Here is an 18,463-nt window from a genome sequence, read left to right on the forward strand (position 1 = left end):
GTGTCAATGTGAACTCTCTGGTATTCCAAAACTGGCTTGGAGATAATGAAGTCTTAGAGAGATTCATCACCCATCCCAGATGCTGGAGAAGCCATACCACCTGGGACTGACTTTTTTGCTCTCCTCGAAGGACTTTGCTGAAATTAACCAGTCATCCAGGTAAGGATGCATTAAGATACCCTCCTGCCAAAGATGAGCCAAAGCCACTACCATGACCTTGGAAAAGGTCCTCAGAGCCATGGCCAGAACAAAAGGCAAGTTTTGAACTGGAAATGGTCATCTAGAATGGCAAAACAAAGGAATTTCCGATGATCCAGGTGAAAGGGAATATGAAGGTAGGCTTCCAACAGATCCAGAGATGCCAAGAATTCTTGATTGCCATGATGACTGACCTGAGGGTTTCCATACAGAACAAAGGCTCTCAATGCTCTTGGTTTACTGCTTTAAGTTCCAAAATTGGATGAAAGAAGCCCTCCTTCTTGGGCTCTATAAAGTAAATAGAATACCTGCCAGAATTTCTCTCGTGCTGAGGAACAGGGATAACCACTTCTAGAACCAAAAGCCTACCGAGGGTCTGACGCACCACCATGGCCTTCAGGGGAGACTTGTAAGGTATCTGGCAGAGGATGATGAAATTCCAGGGCATATTCACTTCTTATGATCTCTCTAAGACTCAAAGTAATCTGGACCCATCTTCAGCTGCAATCTGCCTCCAATGGCAACCATGCAAGATGGGCCCTGAACCTTCACTGTGACACTCGAGAGGCGCTAGATACCTCATCCACTGGTCTTGATAGGATTGGTCTCTGTTCAAGAACCCACTCCTCTGAGAAATGAGAACCCTCCTTGGCTGATACTTTATAAGCTTCCAAAAACAGCATTGCACCGATTCGTAGGAAGATGCACGTGACTCATCCTCCGGAAGCCACAGAACCTCAACTCTCCCAGATTTTAACCAACTTCTATAACTCTTCACCAAAGAGCAACTTGCCTTTAAAAGGGAACCAAATTAGGCATACCTTAGAAGCCACAGCTGCAGACCAATTCCTAAGCCACAAGACATGCCGATCCTCCACCACCAAGGCCAGGTTCTTGGCGGAGGTCTGGTCACCGTAGTTATCATCCAAGAACTTAAGAACCCGAAGCATCTCTGAGGGAAGTCCAGACAATTTCGGCTGCTGGAACATCTGCACTACAGATGGATCCTCTCAGAGAGGAACATCAAGACATTCATCCAGAAGGTCTGCAACCCAAGGGTGTTCCCTATCTGGGAAGTCATCCCCTGTAATACCCGAAGCCAAGAAATTCACATACTCCAGGTCCTCCCTGCAAGTGGCATGCGGCCTCTTGGCACCTGAGGGCCCCTCTGTATCCTGAACCACAGAAAGTGCTGCTGGAGGGTCTAGAGTCAGGCCCTTCTTCAAACAGAAGGCCTGGTGAAGCAGCAGCACAAACTCAGGTGAGAATGGGGCTGCAGTGGCGGAATCATTGTGATGTGTAAGTACTGGTTGATAATCGGTGGCAGAAAGCCCTACAGCGCCTGACTGCAACATGATGGAGTTTCCCCGCAGAATAGAAACCTCCATGTCTCGTGGCATAGAGCAGCCGTGTGGAAAGAGACCTCAGGAGCTGCCCAAGTCTCCTTTACGGAGTTACCCACTGCCGCAGGAGGCGAAGAATCCTGAGTCACAGGACATGACATAGGCCGCCAACTGAGGAGGCACAGCGGCGCACTTTGTCAGAATGGGCCACCATAACAATGAAGCAGCCTCCGCAGTGCCCAGTTAACAAGCTTCCCATTGCTTTCAGGAAAAAAACACCGCCCTGAGCATCCAGGGCTGAAAATCCCCCAGCAAGGTAACCAGCTGACTGTACTGACTGTTTTTCTTGCAGTTCCATTCAACCCATGGGGAAGGCACTCAAGAAACTCCTCCCAAGCAGACTGGGGGAGGGAGTCAAGGCACAAACATGCTCCAGACAAAAGGCAGGGGGAGGGACCTGGCGGAGTAGAGTGTACATCTAGTGGGGCCAACACGGCACACCCCAATCAAACCCAACGAAGCAGGGCTGCACAGAAAACTCACCTATTTCTGTTGGGAGACTGAGAAATACTGGATGTCTCAGGGCTGTACAGGACCTTATACTGTGAAATCAGTTTAGTTACTACTGTTAATAGTTCTCAGTCTCCCTCTGCTGGTAGGAGTGCGTATTTCCACTTGTCATGAATGGTCTGCAGAGATGCTGAGGAAATTTGGTGTTTGGAGCCTTGAGTCAAAAAGATTTTTCTTTGCGTTTTGGTCTCAACCGATTTCAAGGAGAGAGATTTTGGCTCTTTCCTTCTTACTATCTTTTCTGAAGATGGTGGACAATTTAAAGAGGTAAAGTTATTTTCCATAGATGCAGGAGATGAGAGCTCATTCTTCTGACCCAGGGTAATCCTTGCTCAGCTTGCTCAATTTTGCACATCATGTTCTGGCCCAAGACATTTCATGTGCCTGACACTGGGTTATCACCATCATTTTTCTGATGCATCTTGACATCTTTTGAAGCCACAATTTTTTTTTGGTCAACCATGGTTGGAAACATGAAAAGGAGGAGGCTATTTGGAAACTATTCTTTTTCAATAAGACCCAACAGCTAAAATAAATATGGGGAAAAAAGGAACATGAAGCAACAAAAATGATTTCTTACCTGATAATTTTCTTTCCTTTAGTCGCAGCAGATAGATATGTCGGTTATGACCACCTGCCAGCAGGTGGAGATACAGAGCGCTGAACTGCAGTGTCTTAGGATGGGATGCTCCTTGCTCAGTCAGCAAAGCAGAAGAAAACAGAATTATAAAATTTCTCCTTCCCCACAGGGAAAAGTGATAACCCAATAACCATAAACACGTAAACCGATTACAACTGTCCATCTAAAATTTAAAAATGCAGCAACTAGCTCCAACAGAGAGAACTAATCATAGGAACCGCAAGAAAAACAGGATGGGCCTCTGAATTAATCTGCTGCAACTAAAGGAAATAAAATTATCAGGTAAGAAATAATTTTTCATTCCTTAGCTCAGCAGCAGATGAATTCAGACTTGTGGGATGTAGCAAAAAAAGTCCTAAAAGTAGGGTGGGAAACTGAAGCTCCCACGGATAGCACCAATACTCCAAAAGATGCAACCGCTCCACAGCGCAGACATCCAAACAGTGGTGTCTGGAGGAGGTATGCGAGGAAGACCATGTCGCCGTTCTACACATTTCACCAGGGAGAACAGATAGGCTTCCACCAAGGAAGTCATGAAAGCTTGGGTAGAAGGTGCCCGGAATCCAGCTGGAAGTGGTTTACCCGCTAGTAAACACGCAGATACAACAGCCTCCTTGACCCAGTGAGCTAGCGTGCCTTTGGAAGCCGCATTACCTTTCCGAAGTCCCGAGCAAAGCAGGAATGAATGATCTGACCAACAGAACTCGTTGGTCACTTCCAAATAGTGTAGAAGTACATGGTGAATGTCAAGTAAGCAGGAAGAAACAAAAGTTGATTAAGATGAAAGGCAGAAACTACCTTAGGAAGAAAAGACAGGACTGTGCGCCCCATCGCCCATTCAGGAGAAATCAAGAGGATCTCGACAGGACGAAGTCTGGAGTACCAAAATCCTCCTTGAACTGATACCTGGATCTCTCATTAAAACTAGGCTGCCCACTGCCCTGGACGATAGCACCTGGTATCTTTAAAATGAGGGCGAGCCTGACCTGAATGGAAAGAATGCTTGGACATGTCGTCAGGTAGATGCTGAGCCTTTGAGTCACCCAGATCGTTCACCAACTTGCTAAGACCTCACCAAACAACACCTTACCCTTAAAAAAGAAGCTTAACCAGCTGCTGTTTGAAGTTGCATCTGCCGCCCAGTGGCGCAACCACAGCAAACAGGCTATGACAGCCAAAGACATATGCATCAAGCCATACAAAGAATCTGCCATATATGACAGCGCCATCTCCACATCTGGCAATTCAAGAGGAGGTTGACTATCAGACTTCTGGAAGAAATCTGAAATCGGTTGCTCTCACCTCGCATACGAGCTGCAGATAGCCGCCTGCAAAGAGAGAATTTCTGAATTGTCAAGAGGAAGGCTGTGCTGAATCCACCAGTTGAGGCACAGTTTGGCTTGGAGGGTCCAAGAGAGATGGAAACCAACAGCTGAGAAGGAACCCCTGAAGTGGTCTGATGTGGAATCTGGCCCATGGAAGAACATCCAAGATAGAGGCCATTGTGCCTAGAACTTGAACATATTCCCAGACCCCAGGACCTGGTAGGGAAAGTAGAACATGACTTGGATGTGAATCTTTTGCTAATGAACAACAGGAAGAAATGTCTTCTCTAAGCCTATGGCGAATATCACTCCCAGATACACAAAGATCTGTGTTGGAAATAACTGACTATTGGTAAAATGGAAAACCAATCCTAAGGACTGAAGAAGAGTAGGTATCTTAGATAAAACTTGCAGACTCTCTTGATAGGGAGAGTCGCAAATCTGCCAAATCGTGAGGTATGGATGAACCTGCAATCCATCCTTGCGAAGGAAGGTTGCCACTACTACCATGACCTTGAAAAAATGTCCTTAGTGATGTCAAAAGGCTGAATGACATGGTCATAAATTGATAATGTTTCTCAAGGATTGCAAATCACATATCTTCTGCGAGAAGATAAAGTGAGAATATGACAGCATGTTTCCTTGAGATCCAGGGAGATTAGAAATTCGCCCTGATGGTCTGAAACAATTGTAACATGTTGAACCTTTAACACTCCGTTGACTCTTTTGACATCCGAACCCAGGTGGAAGGAAGCTCCCTTCTTTGGAACTACAAAGTAAATGGAATAACTTCCCGTTCTCCAATTGCAACTGGTGACAGTCGTGACTGTGCATAAATGAAGAAGAATTTGCAAGGTGGCGTAAACTTGATATTTGGGCTGGAGCTTGCAAGGAGATTCAAAAAAAACAAACCTGCAGTTGAATGGGAGAACTCCAGTTTGTAGCCCTGCTTTAGTATTTTCAAGACACATTGGTCTGAAGTAATTCTGGTCCACTCCTCACGGAACCTGGAACCTGAGGAGTGAACCGAGACCCCATCACTGGGAGATGCCAAAGGCAATGGTAGACCTAGAGTTTGAAGCCAAGTTCTCTCTTCAGCATGAAAGACAGCTCATCTTTGTTAAAGTGGAACCCTGGAAGTTAGATTTACCTGATCTGTACCACTTGGCCTCACGAAACCTAAGACGAGGCTGAGAGGTTTTAAACAAATCTTTAGACTTACCCTCAGGCAATCTCTGAGACTTGGAGTCCCCTAGGTCTTTACCCAGCTTCTCTAGATCTTCTCCAAACAGAAGTTTACCTCTAAAAGGTAGCTTGCTAAATGTGATTAGAAGCCACATCAGCTGCCACTGCCTAAGCCAGAGCTATCTTCTTGCCGAGAGGGTCAAGAATTGGGTAGTGTGGCTGTGCTTTAGAACTGGCTGGCATAGCTGCACAATGAAGCTAACTAGTGTGGCAGAAAGTCAGAGCTAGATGGTGTAGCAGAACATGGTTGTTTGTACCATTGTGCACTATTGATGGCAAGCTGCAATGGGACTTGAACCAGCAAACTCTGTGCTCTCTCAGCTGGCTGCTTTAACCATTAAGCTATTCCTCTACATTGAAGCAGCTCTGTAATATCACTAGATGTTCAATGCAATGAAAAGTGCAAAAGTGCAACAGAAGCATTTAGAGACACTACAGCATACAGCTAGTGGTGCCGCTGATACAGTGGTGGCTGGAGCTGGTTTGCAATATCACTGTGTAGTATAGTGTTAGCTGACCCAACCATGCAATGAACTAAAGTGAACTCCATTTAAGTGCATTTCGGATAAGCGCATGCTCTGTTTAACTGCATGCCGTACTTTGGTCCCATTTTTGGCGCCATCAATTTCTATGGGGACAGTTCGATTTAGTGCACCACTGATAAGTGCAAGATTCGCTTATATGCATGGTTTAAGACCGCTCCTCTGCAGGAAAGACTCCGCATAAGCGCACGCACAGAATATGGAAGCTGATTGGCACGTGACAAAGGGACGGTAAATTTGAAATCTCATTGGATAACTGCCACAGGCAGAATAAGCGAAAGAAAGTTGTTAGAGTGTACACTGGAGTCATCATCGTGCAACTGTAAGACTAACACTGGCTGAACAAATAGAAGTTCTTAAAAAATTAGAAAACAAAAAGTCAAGCATCTATTGCTAAAGAATATGGTGTCAATCCCAGTCAAATTTCACGTATCTTGAAGCAGAAAGATCAGCATCTGGAAGACTGGCAAAACAATACAAATCCACACAGGAAACGTAAACGGGCGGGAAAAGCTGAGGATGTAGAAGATGCTCTTCTTCGGTGGTTTTCTCAAGTCAGAAGCAGACAGTTTCCTGTCAGTGGTCCACTGCTTATGGAAAAAGCTACTCAGCTAGCTGAAAGTCTTGGACTAACTGAATTCAAAGCCACTGTTGGATGGTTGAAAAGATGGAAGGAGAGGAACAACATAAAATTCAAGAAACAGCATGGTGAAAAACAAGACGCTGATGACTTTGATGCTGAAAATTGGGTTGTTTCAGTTCTTCCTACCATCTTGAACGAGTTTGCACCTTGTGACATTTTCAATGCTGATGAAAACGGTCTTTACTGGCGAGCGATTCCTGATGGAAAACTTGGATTCAAACAAGCCGAAACTACAGGAAGTAAAACGTCGAAGGACCGACAATCCTCCTTTGCTGCAATATGGATGGGAGTGAGAAATTGGAACCACTCGTCATTGGAAAATGCAAACAGCCCCGTTGCTTCAAGAATGTTAAGCGACTTCCTGTGTCATACGAGGCTAACACAAATTCATGGATGACTGGTGACATTTGGAAGCAGTGGCTAAAGAAGTTAGACACTAGAATGCGGGCACAAAAGCGTCAGATTTTGTTGCTTTGTGATAATTGTGCTGCACACAGGAATGATGTCAGGCTAACGTCAAGGTGGTCTTCCTGCCACCAATCACTACCTCTCTGATCCAACCTATGGATCAGGGCATAATAGCCAATTTCAAACAACATTATTGGGCTCTTGTGCTACGTCGTCTGATGAGCATTATGGATGACCAGACTGGCAAGGATAAACGTGCTGTTGAACTGGCTCGTAATCTATCACTGTTGGATTCCCTACATATGCAGAAAAAAGCCTGGAATCGTGTTACACAGGCAACCATTGTGAACTGCTACAAGCAGGCAAGCTTTGTTAAGGATGTGGAGAGGGATGAAACAGATGCAGCTGTTGCAAACGCATCAGATGAACAGGCTATTGACACCCCAGCCGGTGTTACTGAAGAGGAGTTTCATCACTACGTAGCTGTTGATTATGATCTACAAACAGCTGACGACAGCACTGATGTCCAGATATGCACCTACATGCAGGCAAGAGCTGATGATGAAACAGATGATGAAATGAGCAGAGGCACATGCTGACGAAATTCAACAACCTCCTGTCACTTTTGCAAGAGTGCTGGAGAGTCTCAAAACCATGCAGATCTATCTGGAGGCCACTGGATGTCAGTGCTACGACAGTTTTTACCGTCTGGCAGATGTAGTCTATGGAACTCACAGACACAAGAGTGTACAGAGGACTATGACTGATTACTTCAAGTAAGCCTAATGTCAGTTAACGGAGACTATATACTGTACGTATAATAAACAGTACTGTACATATGTTTATCAGATATCAAGCTTCTTTGGGTCACAACAGTTAAGTGCATGCTCTGGTTAAGTGCATGTATTTCTTTGGTCCCAGTCTCTTGCACTTAAGCGGATTGCACTGTACTTATCAATGCAAGCAATATGGGACAGTGAAGTAAAATATGTCCCAATTTAAATGGAGCTGAGTTCCACAGCCTCTAATATGATGCACAAACCAGCCTTGAACCTGTGACCTTCAGGTTTTAAGACAGCCACCTTCCAGAATAAAACAATTATGCTGTAAATACTGCACCTGGAGAAAATACCACCATGGCAGCATTGATGTTCCATGGTTACCATGGAGATCAGTGCACTAGCTTCAGTCAACAGCACTAAGCCGTAAAGGTGCAGAAAAAAGGAATACTTATGCAGCCAATATAAAGTTCCACAAAAGAAGTGACGGAAACTTTCAGGGTTTTTTTTTTCTTTTTCATTAACTGTCCTCTGTGAAAAAACTGAGTGGACTAGCTCTCTAAATGAAAGGTATCTAAGAATATAAGAGCATTAAATAGGCCCTTTCAGAGGACCTAACACACATGGTGCACTGCCCTGATGCTGTTCACTGGCTTCCCCACACTAGGAACAGCATGTAAACAACTCTGGAACTATAAGTAAAATCTTAACTCATCACAAACAGTGTGGCCTTTTGGTGACTGCTGCCACCAACAAATCCACTTTAAGCAAACGTAGCTTTTCCAGCTCAGGCGTGGAAAGTGGTTCAGGTGTGGAAATGTGGTAAAGACGTGACGTAGCTGCCACCGAGCAAAAATAACTTACTGCACGGCCTCATGTACTGGAAAGAAGACTGAAGCAGTATTCTAGCAGGATCAGAAGAAGAGATATTAAGAAACTGGAAAGCCTTAGGTATAAAGGAAAGCAACTCTTCCTTTTGAAACACCTGCACTGTGGTGGGATCATCAGATTGTGAGAAAGGTGTAAATATATTGCTTTTTCATTTAACATAATTGCAAAAATAACTTATGCCCTGGTAGAAAAGAACTCTTTAGGGATGGAATTATAACTATACATCTGTAGGCCCTTTCTAACAGAAATCACCATATTATAGCTTTCTAAAAACATTAACAAAAGAAACTCTGTTAGTTTAAAGTAATGTGTGCAAAGTGATAAAAGTGCTGAGACATGGAGAGAGAGAAGAAAGTGGGGGGTAAGAAGCCCAAAGAGCTGAAACAACGATGTATCTAAGCTGAGGCCATGAAGTTATGAAACTATGGACATAGGGGAAGGTGGAACATGCCATGTGCTGAACTATGTAAAGCTCTCACTTAAAGGTTTAAAGATACATAAATGCAAACCAAACAGAACCAACAATGGATAGAGGCTCAGCTGCTTGGAAAACTTTTAGAGGACTGTCATATGATAATTAACAATGATTTTGGGGAGCCGGTTTGGGGAGCCGGTTGATATTGTATATCTGGATTTTCAGAAGGCGTTTGACAAAGTGCCGCACGAAAGACTCCTGAAGAAATTGCAGAGTCATGGAATCGGAGGTAGGGTATTATTATGGATTAAGAACTGGTTGAAAGATAGGAAGCAGAGAGTAGGATTGCGTGGCCAGTATTCTCAGTGGAGGAGGGTAGTTAGTGGGGTCCCGCAGGGGTCTGTGCTGGGTCCGTTGCTTTTTAATGTATTTATAAATGACCTAGAGATGGGAATAACTAGTGAGGTAATTAAATTCGCCGATGACACAAAATTATTCAGGGTCGTCAAGTCGCAGGAGGAATGTGAACGATTACAGGAGGACCTTGCGAGACTGGGAGAATGGGCGTGCAAGTGGCAGATGAAGTTCAATGTTGACAAGTGCAAAGTGATGCATGTGGGTAAGAGGAACCCGAATTATAGCTACGTCTTGCAAGGTTCCGCGTTAGGAGTTACGGATCAAGAAAGGGATCTGGGTGTCGTCGTCGATGATACGCTGAAACCTTCTGCTCAGTGTGCTGCTGCGGCTAGGAAAGCGAATAGAATGTTGGGTGTTATTAAGAAGGGTATGGAGTCCAGGTGTGCGGATGTTATAATGCCGTTGTATCGCTCCATGGTGCGACCGCACCTGGAGTATTGTGTTCAGTACTGGTCTCCGTATCTCAAAAAAGATATAGTAGAATTGGAAAAGGTACAGCGAAGGGCGACGAAAATGATAGTGGGGATGGGACGACTTTCCTATGAAGAGAGGCTGAGAAGGCTAGGGCTTTTCAGCTTGGAGAAGAGACGGCTGAGGGGAGATATGATAGAAGTGTATAAAATAATGAGTGGAATGGATCGGGTGGATGTGAAGCGACTGTTCACGCTATCCAAAAATACTAGGACTAGAGGGCATGAGTTGAAGCTACAGTGTGGTAAATTTAAAACGAATCGGAGAAAATTTTTCTTCACCCAACGTGTAATTAGACTCTGGAATTCATTGCCGGAGAACGTGGTACGGGCGGTTAGCTTGACGGAGTTTAAAAAGGGGTTAGATAGATTCCTAAAGGACAAGTCCATAGACCGCTATTAAATGGACTGGAAAAATTCCTCATTTTTAGGTATAACTTGTCTGGAATGTTTTTACGTTTGGGGAGCGTGCCAGGTGCCCTTGACCTGGATTGGCCACTGTCGGTGACAGGATGCTGGGCTAGATGGACCTTTGGTCTTTCCCAGTATGGCACTACTTATGTACTTATGTACTTATGTATTAGGAGTTGGTAAATGTGATCAATATCCAATGAGAAACTTAGGGGCAGATACTTAATGTAACTAAAAAGAAAGTGTATACAACCTGTAAACATTAAGGAGGGGTGTGCCTATTGCTTCTAGAGGCACCCATCTTTGCAAAGGTGTATTTTCAAATTATAAATTAATTAAGACTTGTTTCAGCAAATCTGGTTTCATAAGTTCTTTTTGTATAAGTTCTCAGGTTATCTAGGGGCTAGTTATAACAAGATTCATCTGCAAATAGCTCCCCCTCCTCCAATTCCTCTTGCATCTGTGCAGAAAGAGACTGTCCTGAAATGACTCCCTTAGAATGTGAGGGAGACAGGGGAGCAATAGTTCCTAATTCTGAGCTGGAGTGCAAATATCTCCTCTTCAGGGCAGGATCCATAAGTGGAGACTGTGAAGCAGGGAACAAGCCAGAAACCTCCAAAGGCTGGGCTAACAAGGAACTGCTAGTTCCCCCACCCGACATCTACAACATATAGGAGCAGCAGAATTAACTTTTTTGAGGGGGAGGGGAGGTCAGAAGACCCCAGCCCCAGAGAAAGCCCCAGAGCAGCTATGTATAAGAACCTCTGAAGCAGTGCCAGGTAAAGGAGCCACTGGCAATGCTGCTCCCAAACCGCACTGCTGTATAAAAGGTTGCATGATCACTTCCGCCCAATCTCTCCTGCACAGGAAACTAATGAGGCCTCCATGAACATGGCCTCCTCTATCAGAGAAATGCCTGCACAGCCACCTGGACACTGCCCCAGTGCTGCTCCCCGCTTCCCACAGTGGGACCAGTCTTTAAGAACTTCTGCAGCCATTGCAAAGAAAACAAAAGTAAAACCACAACTGACCCAAAGGTGAAAGAAAATGTAAAGCTACACTCACCCTGGGAGAGCCAACCGTTGGGAGTCCTGATTGTGCTGTTGGAAGCACACTCACCTCTTCTCCATCACTAAGCCCTTTATTCTGGCCCAAACCAGTATCTCTCCTGCAGCCATGTGGGCTTTAAAGAATTAGGCCCTAATGGCTTTTTGTTTCCAGTGAGGAAGAAGAATGGAAGAAGGGCTGGGAGAGGGGAGAAGGGTGGGGAAGGGACCTGGTATTACCAGGTGTACCCCCTAAAGCCAGAACCGGTCAGTGGTGCACCCCAAAGCTCTACTGAACTGAGAGACCCAGAATAGGAGTCACCATCAGGTGAGACCATGAGCTTGTGAGAGATCATCCATCCGCCTGCTGGAGATAGAGAATACTGACTGACCAAGCAGCATCTCATCCAATAAGACAGTGCAGTTCAGTACTATCTCCACCTGCTGGTAGAGGGTTACAACTCACAAGTCTCTGCATTCATCTGCTACTGATGCTAAGGAACAAGAAATGAAAATATTTGTGAGAGCGTTAAACACACAACCAGAAAGCACAGCAAACTGAAAAAAATTCCCAAAGGAGTAAGTTGCATGGGTACTCCAACACAAGCTCAGAAAAACCTAATTTTTTTCTGAACTCAGAGAGCTGGGGTTTCAGTGTTGATGGTTGGCACTAGTCACTACTGTGACTGATTTCATTCTGTATGTCCACAGAGAATAACCATATATCTACAACTTCTTGTAATGTTGTTCCTTTTATAATGTATTTTCATACTTTATCATCTCAGGTTATGAAAACCAAACTCAAAGAAATCTGTTGAAGTTTCAGTCTATTGAATTTGGACCTTACAAATGGTGAGGGCATTATGGCGATAAAGCATTTAGTGGACAATAACCATGATAAACATTTTGTATAAAGACAAAAGCAGGAAAGTAAAAATAATAAAGTAAGATATTAAATGTTAAAATGTTGCTAGATATTTAGTACAAGACCCACCTAATTTTCTTACTTTTTTTTTGTTATAATTCTGCAGATCTTACTTGGACTCCAGCTTTACCCTTATTTCCCTAAAAATATGGATCCTTGATATTGTTTTCGTGTGCACTACCTACACTGGGAGGCTTATCTGCACATCCAGATTTCTTCAGGTTACACCCAAAATTACTCATTAGCCTCATATCAGAATTTTGTTCTAGATTTTACTTTGTGTGCTATTTACACTTTTAAGATATTTGAATATACCTTAATCACCATTTTGGTTGCCACTAGTAGTCTACCTCTGCTTTGTACCTATCTGGAGATGTAACTTCCAGAACTAGACACAATACTACAGATATCATACCAAATGATTTACACACAGGATTATTATAACCTTTTTTTCTGGTAGTTATGCTTCTTTCCTGTTACTCTCATCACTGCCTTGCTGCACTCCACAACCCCCATACTGTTCAGTATACATCATTACCCTAATCTAATAGGTAGAGTCTATCCAGTTAATTACATACAAGGTGAAATCTTCACAGTATACAAAGCAAAATGAAAATAAGATACACTCATACATTCACAACAGCAGTGATACTGCAGAGCTTTGTATAATGTGTACTTCAAAATAAAACACTTCCCCATATATTACATTCATTTAGAATAGCATATTTCCAATAGATTTTAGTAATGTGAGCAATTCTTCCAAAATAACCTTGTTTTTCAACGCAGGGATAAGGGCCAGGAACTCAATTTCACTGTGATTAGAAATACTGCTGTTATGAATGTATAAATGTTTCTTTTTTCACTTTCCTTTATATATTGTGAAAGTTTAACCTCTTGCATGTGATTTTGGATTTGAATTTTCTGAGTAGACCCTGTCTACTGGGCTTCCAGACATTTGTCCATCTGGTACGTAGTTATGTTTTTTAAATTTCCTGTTTACATCAGTACTCCCCATCATACACATTTCCACTTTGTTTCTGCACCCCAAATGCAGGTGCTTTATATAATTCCTTACCCCAATTACTGGAAAAAGTCCTAGTGTAGATGGTAAAATTATGTCTTACCTAATAATTTTCTTTCCTTTAACGCAGCAGATGAATCCAGGAACTAGTGGGTTAAGTCCACCTACCAGCAGGTGGAGATAGAGATAAACAAACTAAAGGCAGTGATGCCAGACGGCCAGCTCCTTCCTCAGTTAGGAGGCCATTCGTAAGCATTTGCCAAGGTCACAAATATGAAACCAACAACAACCAGAAACCATTCTCACTATGTAAAACAGAGAACCAAATAAGAACTTCAAAATAACTGCAACTTGATCCAGAAATCGGAATCCTTTCTGTGTTCCCATATCTGTCTGAACTCTGCAAAAGAGAACCCGGAAGGAAAAAATAGCCACATTGCGCGGAAAATGAAAAAACCGTCAGCTGAACTAGAGACGCATCCTGGATTCATCTGCTGAGTTAAAGGAAAGAAAATTAACAGGTAAGACATCATTTTACCTTCTTTGTCACTTGCAGCAGATGAATCCAGGAACTAGTGGGACGCACCAAAGCATTCCTTAAGTAGGGTGGGAAGCAGACGCTTCCCGCGCTAACACTCCCGCCCCAAAACGCGCATCCTCCCGAGCAGACACGTCTAGCCTGTAATACTTTGCAAAAGTATGACGGGACGCCCAAGTAGCCGCCCGACAAATCTCTTCCAGAGATAAGGCCTCCGCCTCAGAAGCCGCCTGTGCCCGAGTACAATGTGCCTTCAGGGCCACCTGAGACGCTCGCCCTTCTAGCAGATACGCCGCTCCAATGGCTTCCCTAATCCAGTGAGCAATGGAAGCCTTAGAAGCCACCTCACCCCTTTTAGATCCCGACAAGAGCACAAAGAGATGATCCGAGCGTCGAAACTCGTTAGAGATCTGCAAGTATCGAAACAAGACTCTCTGCACGTCCAGGAAACGTAGCAAGGCAAAACTCCCCCTGATAATCCTAGATAAACCGCTTGATTGACATGGAAAGCTGAAACCACTTTAAGTAGAAACGACGGCACCGTTTGGATCGACACCCCTGCTTCAGAAAACTGCAAAAAAAAGGATCTCTGGAAGACAAAGCTTGAATTTCAGAAATCCTCCTAGCCGAAGCAATGGCCACCAAAAACATTGTCTTAAGTGTTAGATCCTTCTCAGAAACCTTATTCAAAGGCTCAAACGGTGGGGGGCTTGGAGGGCTCGCAGTACCATATTCAAATGCCACGCCGGGCACGGCTGCCACAGAGGAGGCCAAAGCCGAAGAGCCCCGCGTAGGAAACAGACCACATCAGAGTGAACTGCAAAAGAGGAACTGTCCAGTTTGCCCCTAAAACAAGCTAGCATGGCCACCTGCACTCGAAGGGAATTATATGCCAATCCCTTTTGAAGACCATTCTGAAGGAACTCCAGAATAACCAGAATGTCCGCCCGAAAAGGCGATTCAGCACGCAAAGCACACAACATCGAGAAAGCTTTCCACACTCGCGTGTACGCTGCTGAAGTAGACTGCTTCCATGCCCTCAAAAGAGTGGCAATGACTGGTCCTGAAAACTCCTTCTTCCTCAGCTGCCGCCTCTCAATAGCCAGGCAAGACCAAAGCGGGAGGGATTTTCCATCTGAACTGGCCCTTGATGCAGCAGATCTGGAGTCACCGGAAGTCGCAATGGCGGATCAGAGTGCTCGAACGAGATCCGCATATGTCAGGTTTTCAAGGCAGAAACTAGGTTCATGAGCCCTTGGGCCACTGCCGTGGAGCAGCAGTGGCAGGCAAAACCACCCCACACCAGAGACAAGGCAGAACTCTGATAGGGACAGCTAGACTTCACCTGCACTTGACCGCCGTTCCACTGCAGAACCACTGTCCTCTTGGCCCACGATACACAGCGGGACTCCATAAAAAAGTCTGTGATGGGAGAGAAGAATTCTAGTTTGTAACCTTCTCGCACCACATCGAGGACCCACTGATCCGAAGTAATTCTGGCCCACTCTGAAAGAAACAGAGAAAGACGACCACCGATCTGCTCTCCTCCCGAGTGGACCTGCGCCCCATCAATGGGAGGCCCGAGAAGGAGCTCCCTGATGAGAGGGGGGTCCAGCCGGACGCTTCTCGTTGCGAAAGGAAGAACGCTGCCCAAAACGAGGACACTGAAAGGCTGCGTTGGACCGCCCCGGGCGATAACATCGCGTCTCTCTGAAAAGTGACCTCGAGGCTCCCTGCCTGGAAGTAGACTTGGGTCTATCCTCCGGAAGACACAGAGATTTGGAATCCCCTAAATCTTTAACAATCATTTCTACGTCTTCCCCAAAAAGCAACTTCCCTTGGAAAGGTAATTTAATGAGCCGTTGCTTAGAGGCCATATCTACGGCCCAATGATGGAGCCACAGAAGACGCCAAAGGACGGACCAAATCATACAAGGCATCCGCCAAGTACGCCAGCCCAATATCCATCAGCGGCATCTGAGGAGTTCCCGGCATATCAGACTCCGAAATCAAATCCATGACAGAATGTAGCCAACTGAGACAAGCTCTAGCTGCATAAGAACTACAAACAGAAGCTTGAAGTGTCAAAGTGGCCACCTCAAAGGCACGTATTAGAGGCCTCTAGCCGTCTGTCTTGCATATCCTTAAGTGCCACACCACCTTCCACTGGAAGAGTAGTCTTCTTAGTGACCGCCGTCACCAGGGCATCCACCCTAGGTAGAGCAAACTGCTCTAAATGGTCCACTGAAATCGGATACAGCCTGGCCATAGCCCTTGCTACTTTCAGCCCCCCATCCGGATCCGTCCACTGGGCTGAAATCAACTCTTCAATAGCTTCATGTACCGGAAAGGCCTTAGAAGGTCATCTGGTACTAGCCCTCTTGGGGTTGACCGCCTGAGAAGCGCAACCTCCGGGTCCTCTATATTCAGGGCTTCCAGCGCCTAAGAGATAAAGGAGGACAACTCCTCCTTATGGAAAATCCTCACGGCGGAAGAGTCCTCCGGTTGGTCAGTGAGGACACCGTCCTCCATCCCCCCGTCTACTCCAAGAGAGCCACCACGGAGGAAGCTGCAGGCGACTGTATGAAGGCCCCCTCCTCAGACCCCAAAGAAAGCCTAGGCTTTTTAAGGGAAGAGAAATCCTCTGGGGGAAAACCCCAAATCTCTTGGTTACCCCCAGACCCCCTGAGAGGATCAAAGGCCGAACCTGTCACAGCCGCATGAGGGGGGGGGGGGCAAGGCTCTTTTCAACAAAAACGCCTGATGGAGTAGCAAAATAAACTCTGGCGAAAACTCCTCCTCCACAACGGAGGTCGTAGCCATGGCACCTGCACCACCACCCACAGTGCCTGACGGCCCCCCAACTCCTCTACTAGCGGAGAAGCAGCTTTGCCCAAAACTGCTACCGGAGCCGGCTCTGCGACCGATTGCAAAATGGTGCGAGAATCATCAGGCTCCAGGCAGGAAAGCACGCTCTTGGGGAGGGGGGGCACCGCTCCGTCAAGTCCCGCCAAATCAGCACACCCTGCACTGCAAAGGCCCGCCGCCGAACACCGTTTCTCGCATCGGGAACAGCATTTTACCGCCTCCGCTGCCATCGCTCGCCCCCAAACAGGACTTACCCCGGACCGGGAAACCGCAGGAACTGACTGCTGAGCCAAAGAAAAAAACTCTCCGACTCCATTTCGAGACAGGCTCAGACAAGCAGGCAACCGAAAATAGGACTCGGACAGCAGTAACACAAACCTGCTCTCAGCAAAACCACAGTTCCCTGTGCTTCTCTGTTTCTCTTTTAAATAAATTCTATGGTTCTCTTTTTTTTTTTTTTTAGTGAGGAGGCAGAAACCAACAGGGAAGGAAACGAACAGCGAAAGCCTGTTCGGAGGGACTCTGAGGTGCAGCAGTGACCCAGCCACTGTGTATGCTGCCAAAGGGGACACCACCAGTCCGCCACTCCCTGCTCAAACTGGCCACCGGCCCAGGCGCACCCTCAGAGGCCTTGGGCCCAGGAGCTGAAGAAAAAGCCGTCCACCACCTGCTGAGATAGAGACATACTAACTGAGGAAGGAGCTGGCCGTCTGGCATCACTGCTGGTAGGCGGACTTAACCCACTAGTTCCTGAATTCATCTGCTGCAAGTGACAAGGAAACTCTGATTTGATCAAGTAATATTTCTCATTCTCCTACATAATGGTGACTGGTTTAAAGTGCAAACTACCTAATAGCATTTAGCACATTTTATGAAATTGCTTTTGTTCTTGGACTATTTGCCCATCTGTGACAGCTACATAGGAAGGTCCAAGTAGTACAGGCATGTAAAGTGAAAATGCTAGTGGTAGGGTCAAAACTGCGACTGAATCAGTGTGGCAGAGCCCATCTCACTTGGTGAAATATTGCCATTAGAGTAGCCAGCTAATCTCTCTCTTACTACCGCTGATCAGGATGGTAAAATGAGGAGAGCACCCTACACTGGATTAGTTCTTCCTTTTCTGCCTCCTAAAGCCCAGCTGGTGCTTTGAGCTGCATGGTAATAAGGAAGGAGACGAAAGAGGAAATAATTGGGGACAGGAAGGTTTGGGGAGAGAGAAGGCATGTGGAGGACAGAGAATAAAGGCAAAAAGAAAGAAAAAAATAGTCTAAACAAGACAGAACATGCCTCCTCTTTTCCTTAAATCAACAAAGAGCGATCTTATAATTTACTAGAACATCCATAGCACACGTGTCTCATGTTCTGTTCTGCCAATTCTATTGATTGTTCACATATGTAGAAAATGATGATAATGGTGGTAATAATAAAGCTAGGGAGGACTCATTGTATCATACTCTCGCTCAGTTAACTCACAAACGTAACTGACAGCATACGAGTATTGACAATGGCTGGAAAACCCAGCTAACTTGTCTGATAAGATTATCATTATCATTGGCTTTCCCGGTATAAAACAAACAGGTGCCAAGTGTTCAATTATGATTCATAATACACCAAAACTGTGTTCCAAATATATGTCAACATTAAAAATTCCAGATCTCACAGTTCAAATGTGCCCCATTTCAATACAGTACTCAATGTTTTATAAATTGTATACTGAACAAACACTTACCTCAAGGAGGAATAAGTGGCGACAGTCTGAAGGAGTGCC

General features: G+C 45.3%; 1 protein-coding gene across 1 annotated transcript in view; it reads right to left on the reverse strand.

Annotated features, from left to right (window-relative positions):
* The window catches only part of BOD1L1 (biorientation of chromosomes in cell division 1 like 1), a 441,813-nt gene that overhangs the window by 150,133 nt on the left and 273,217 nt on the right, over nucleotides 1-18,463 (reverse strand). The window lies entirely within an intron of this gene.

The sequence above is a fragment of the Microcaecilia unicolor genome, chromosome 2 (assembly GCF_901765095.1).
Source record: "Microcaecilia unicolor chromosome 2, aMicUni1.1, whole genome shotgun sequence".
Lineage (NCBI taxonomy): Eukaryota > Metazoa > Chordata > Amphibia > Gymnophiona > Siphonopidae > Microcaecilia > Microcaecilia unicolor.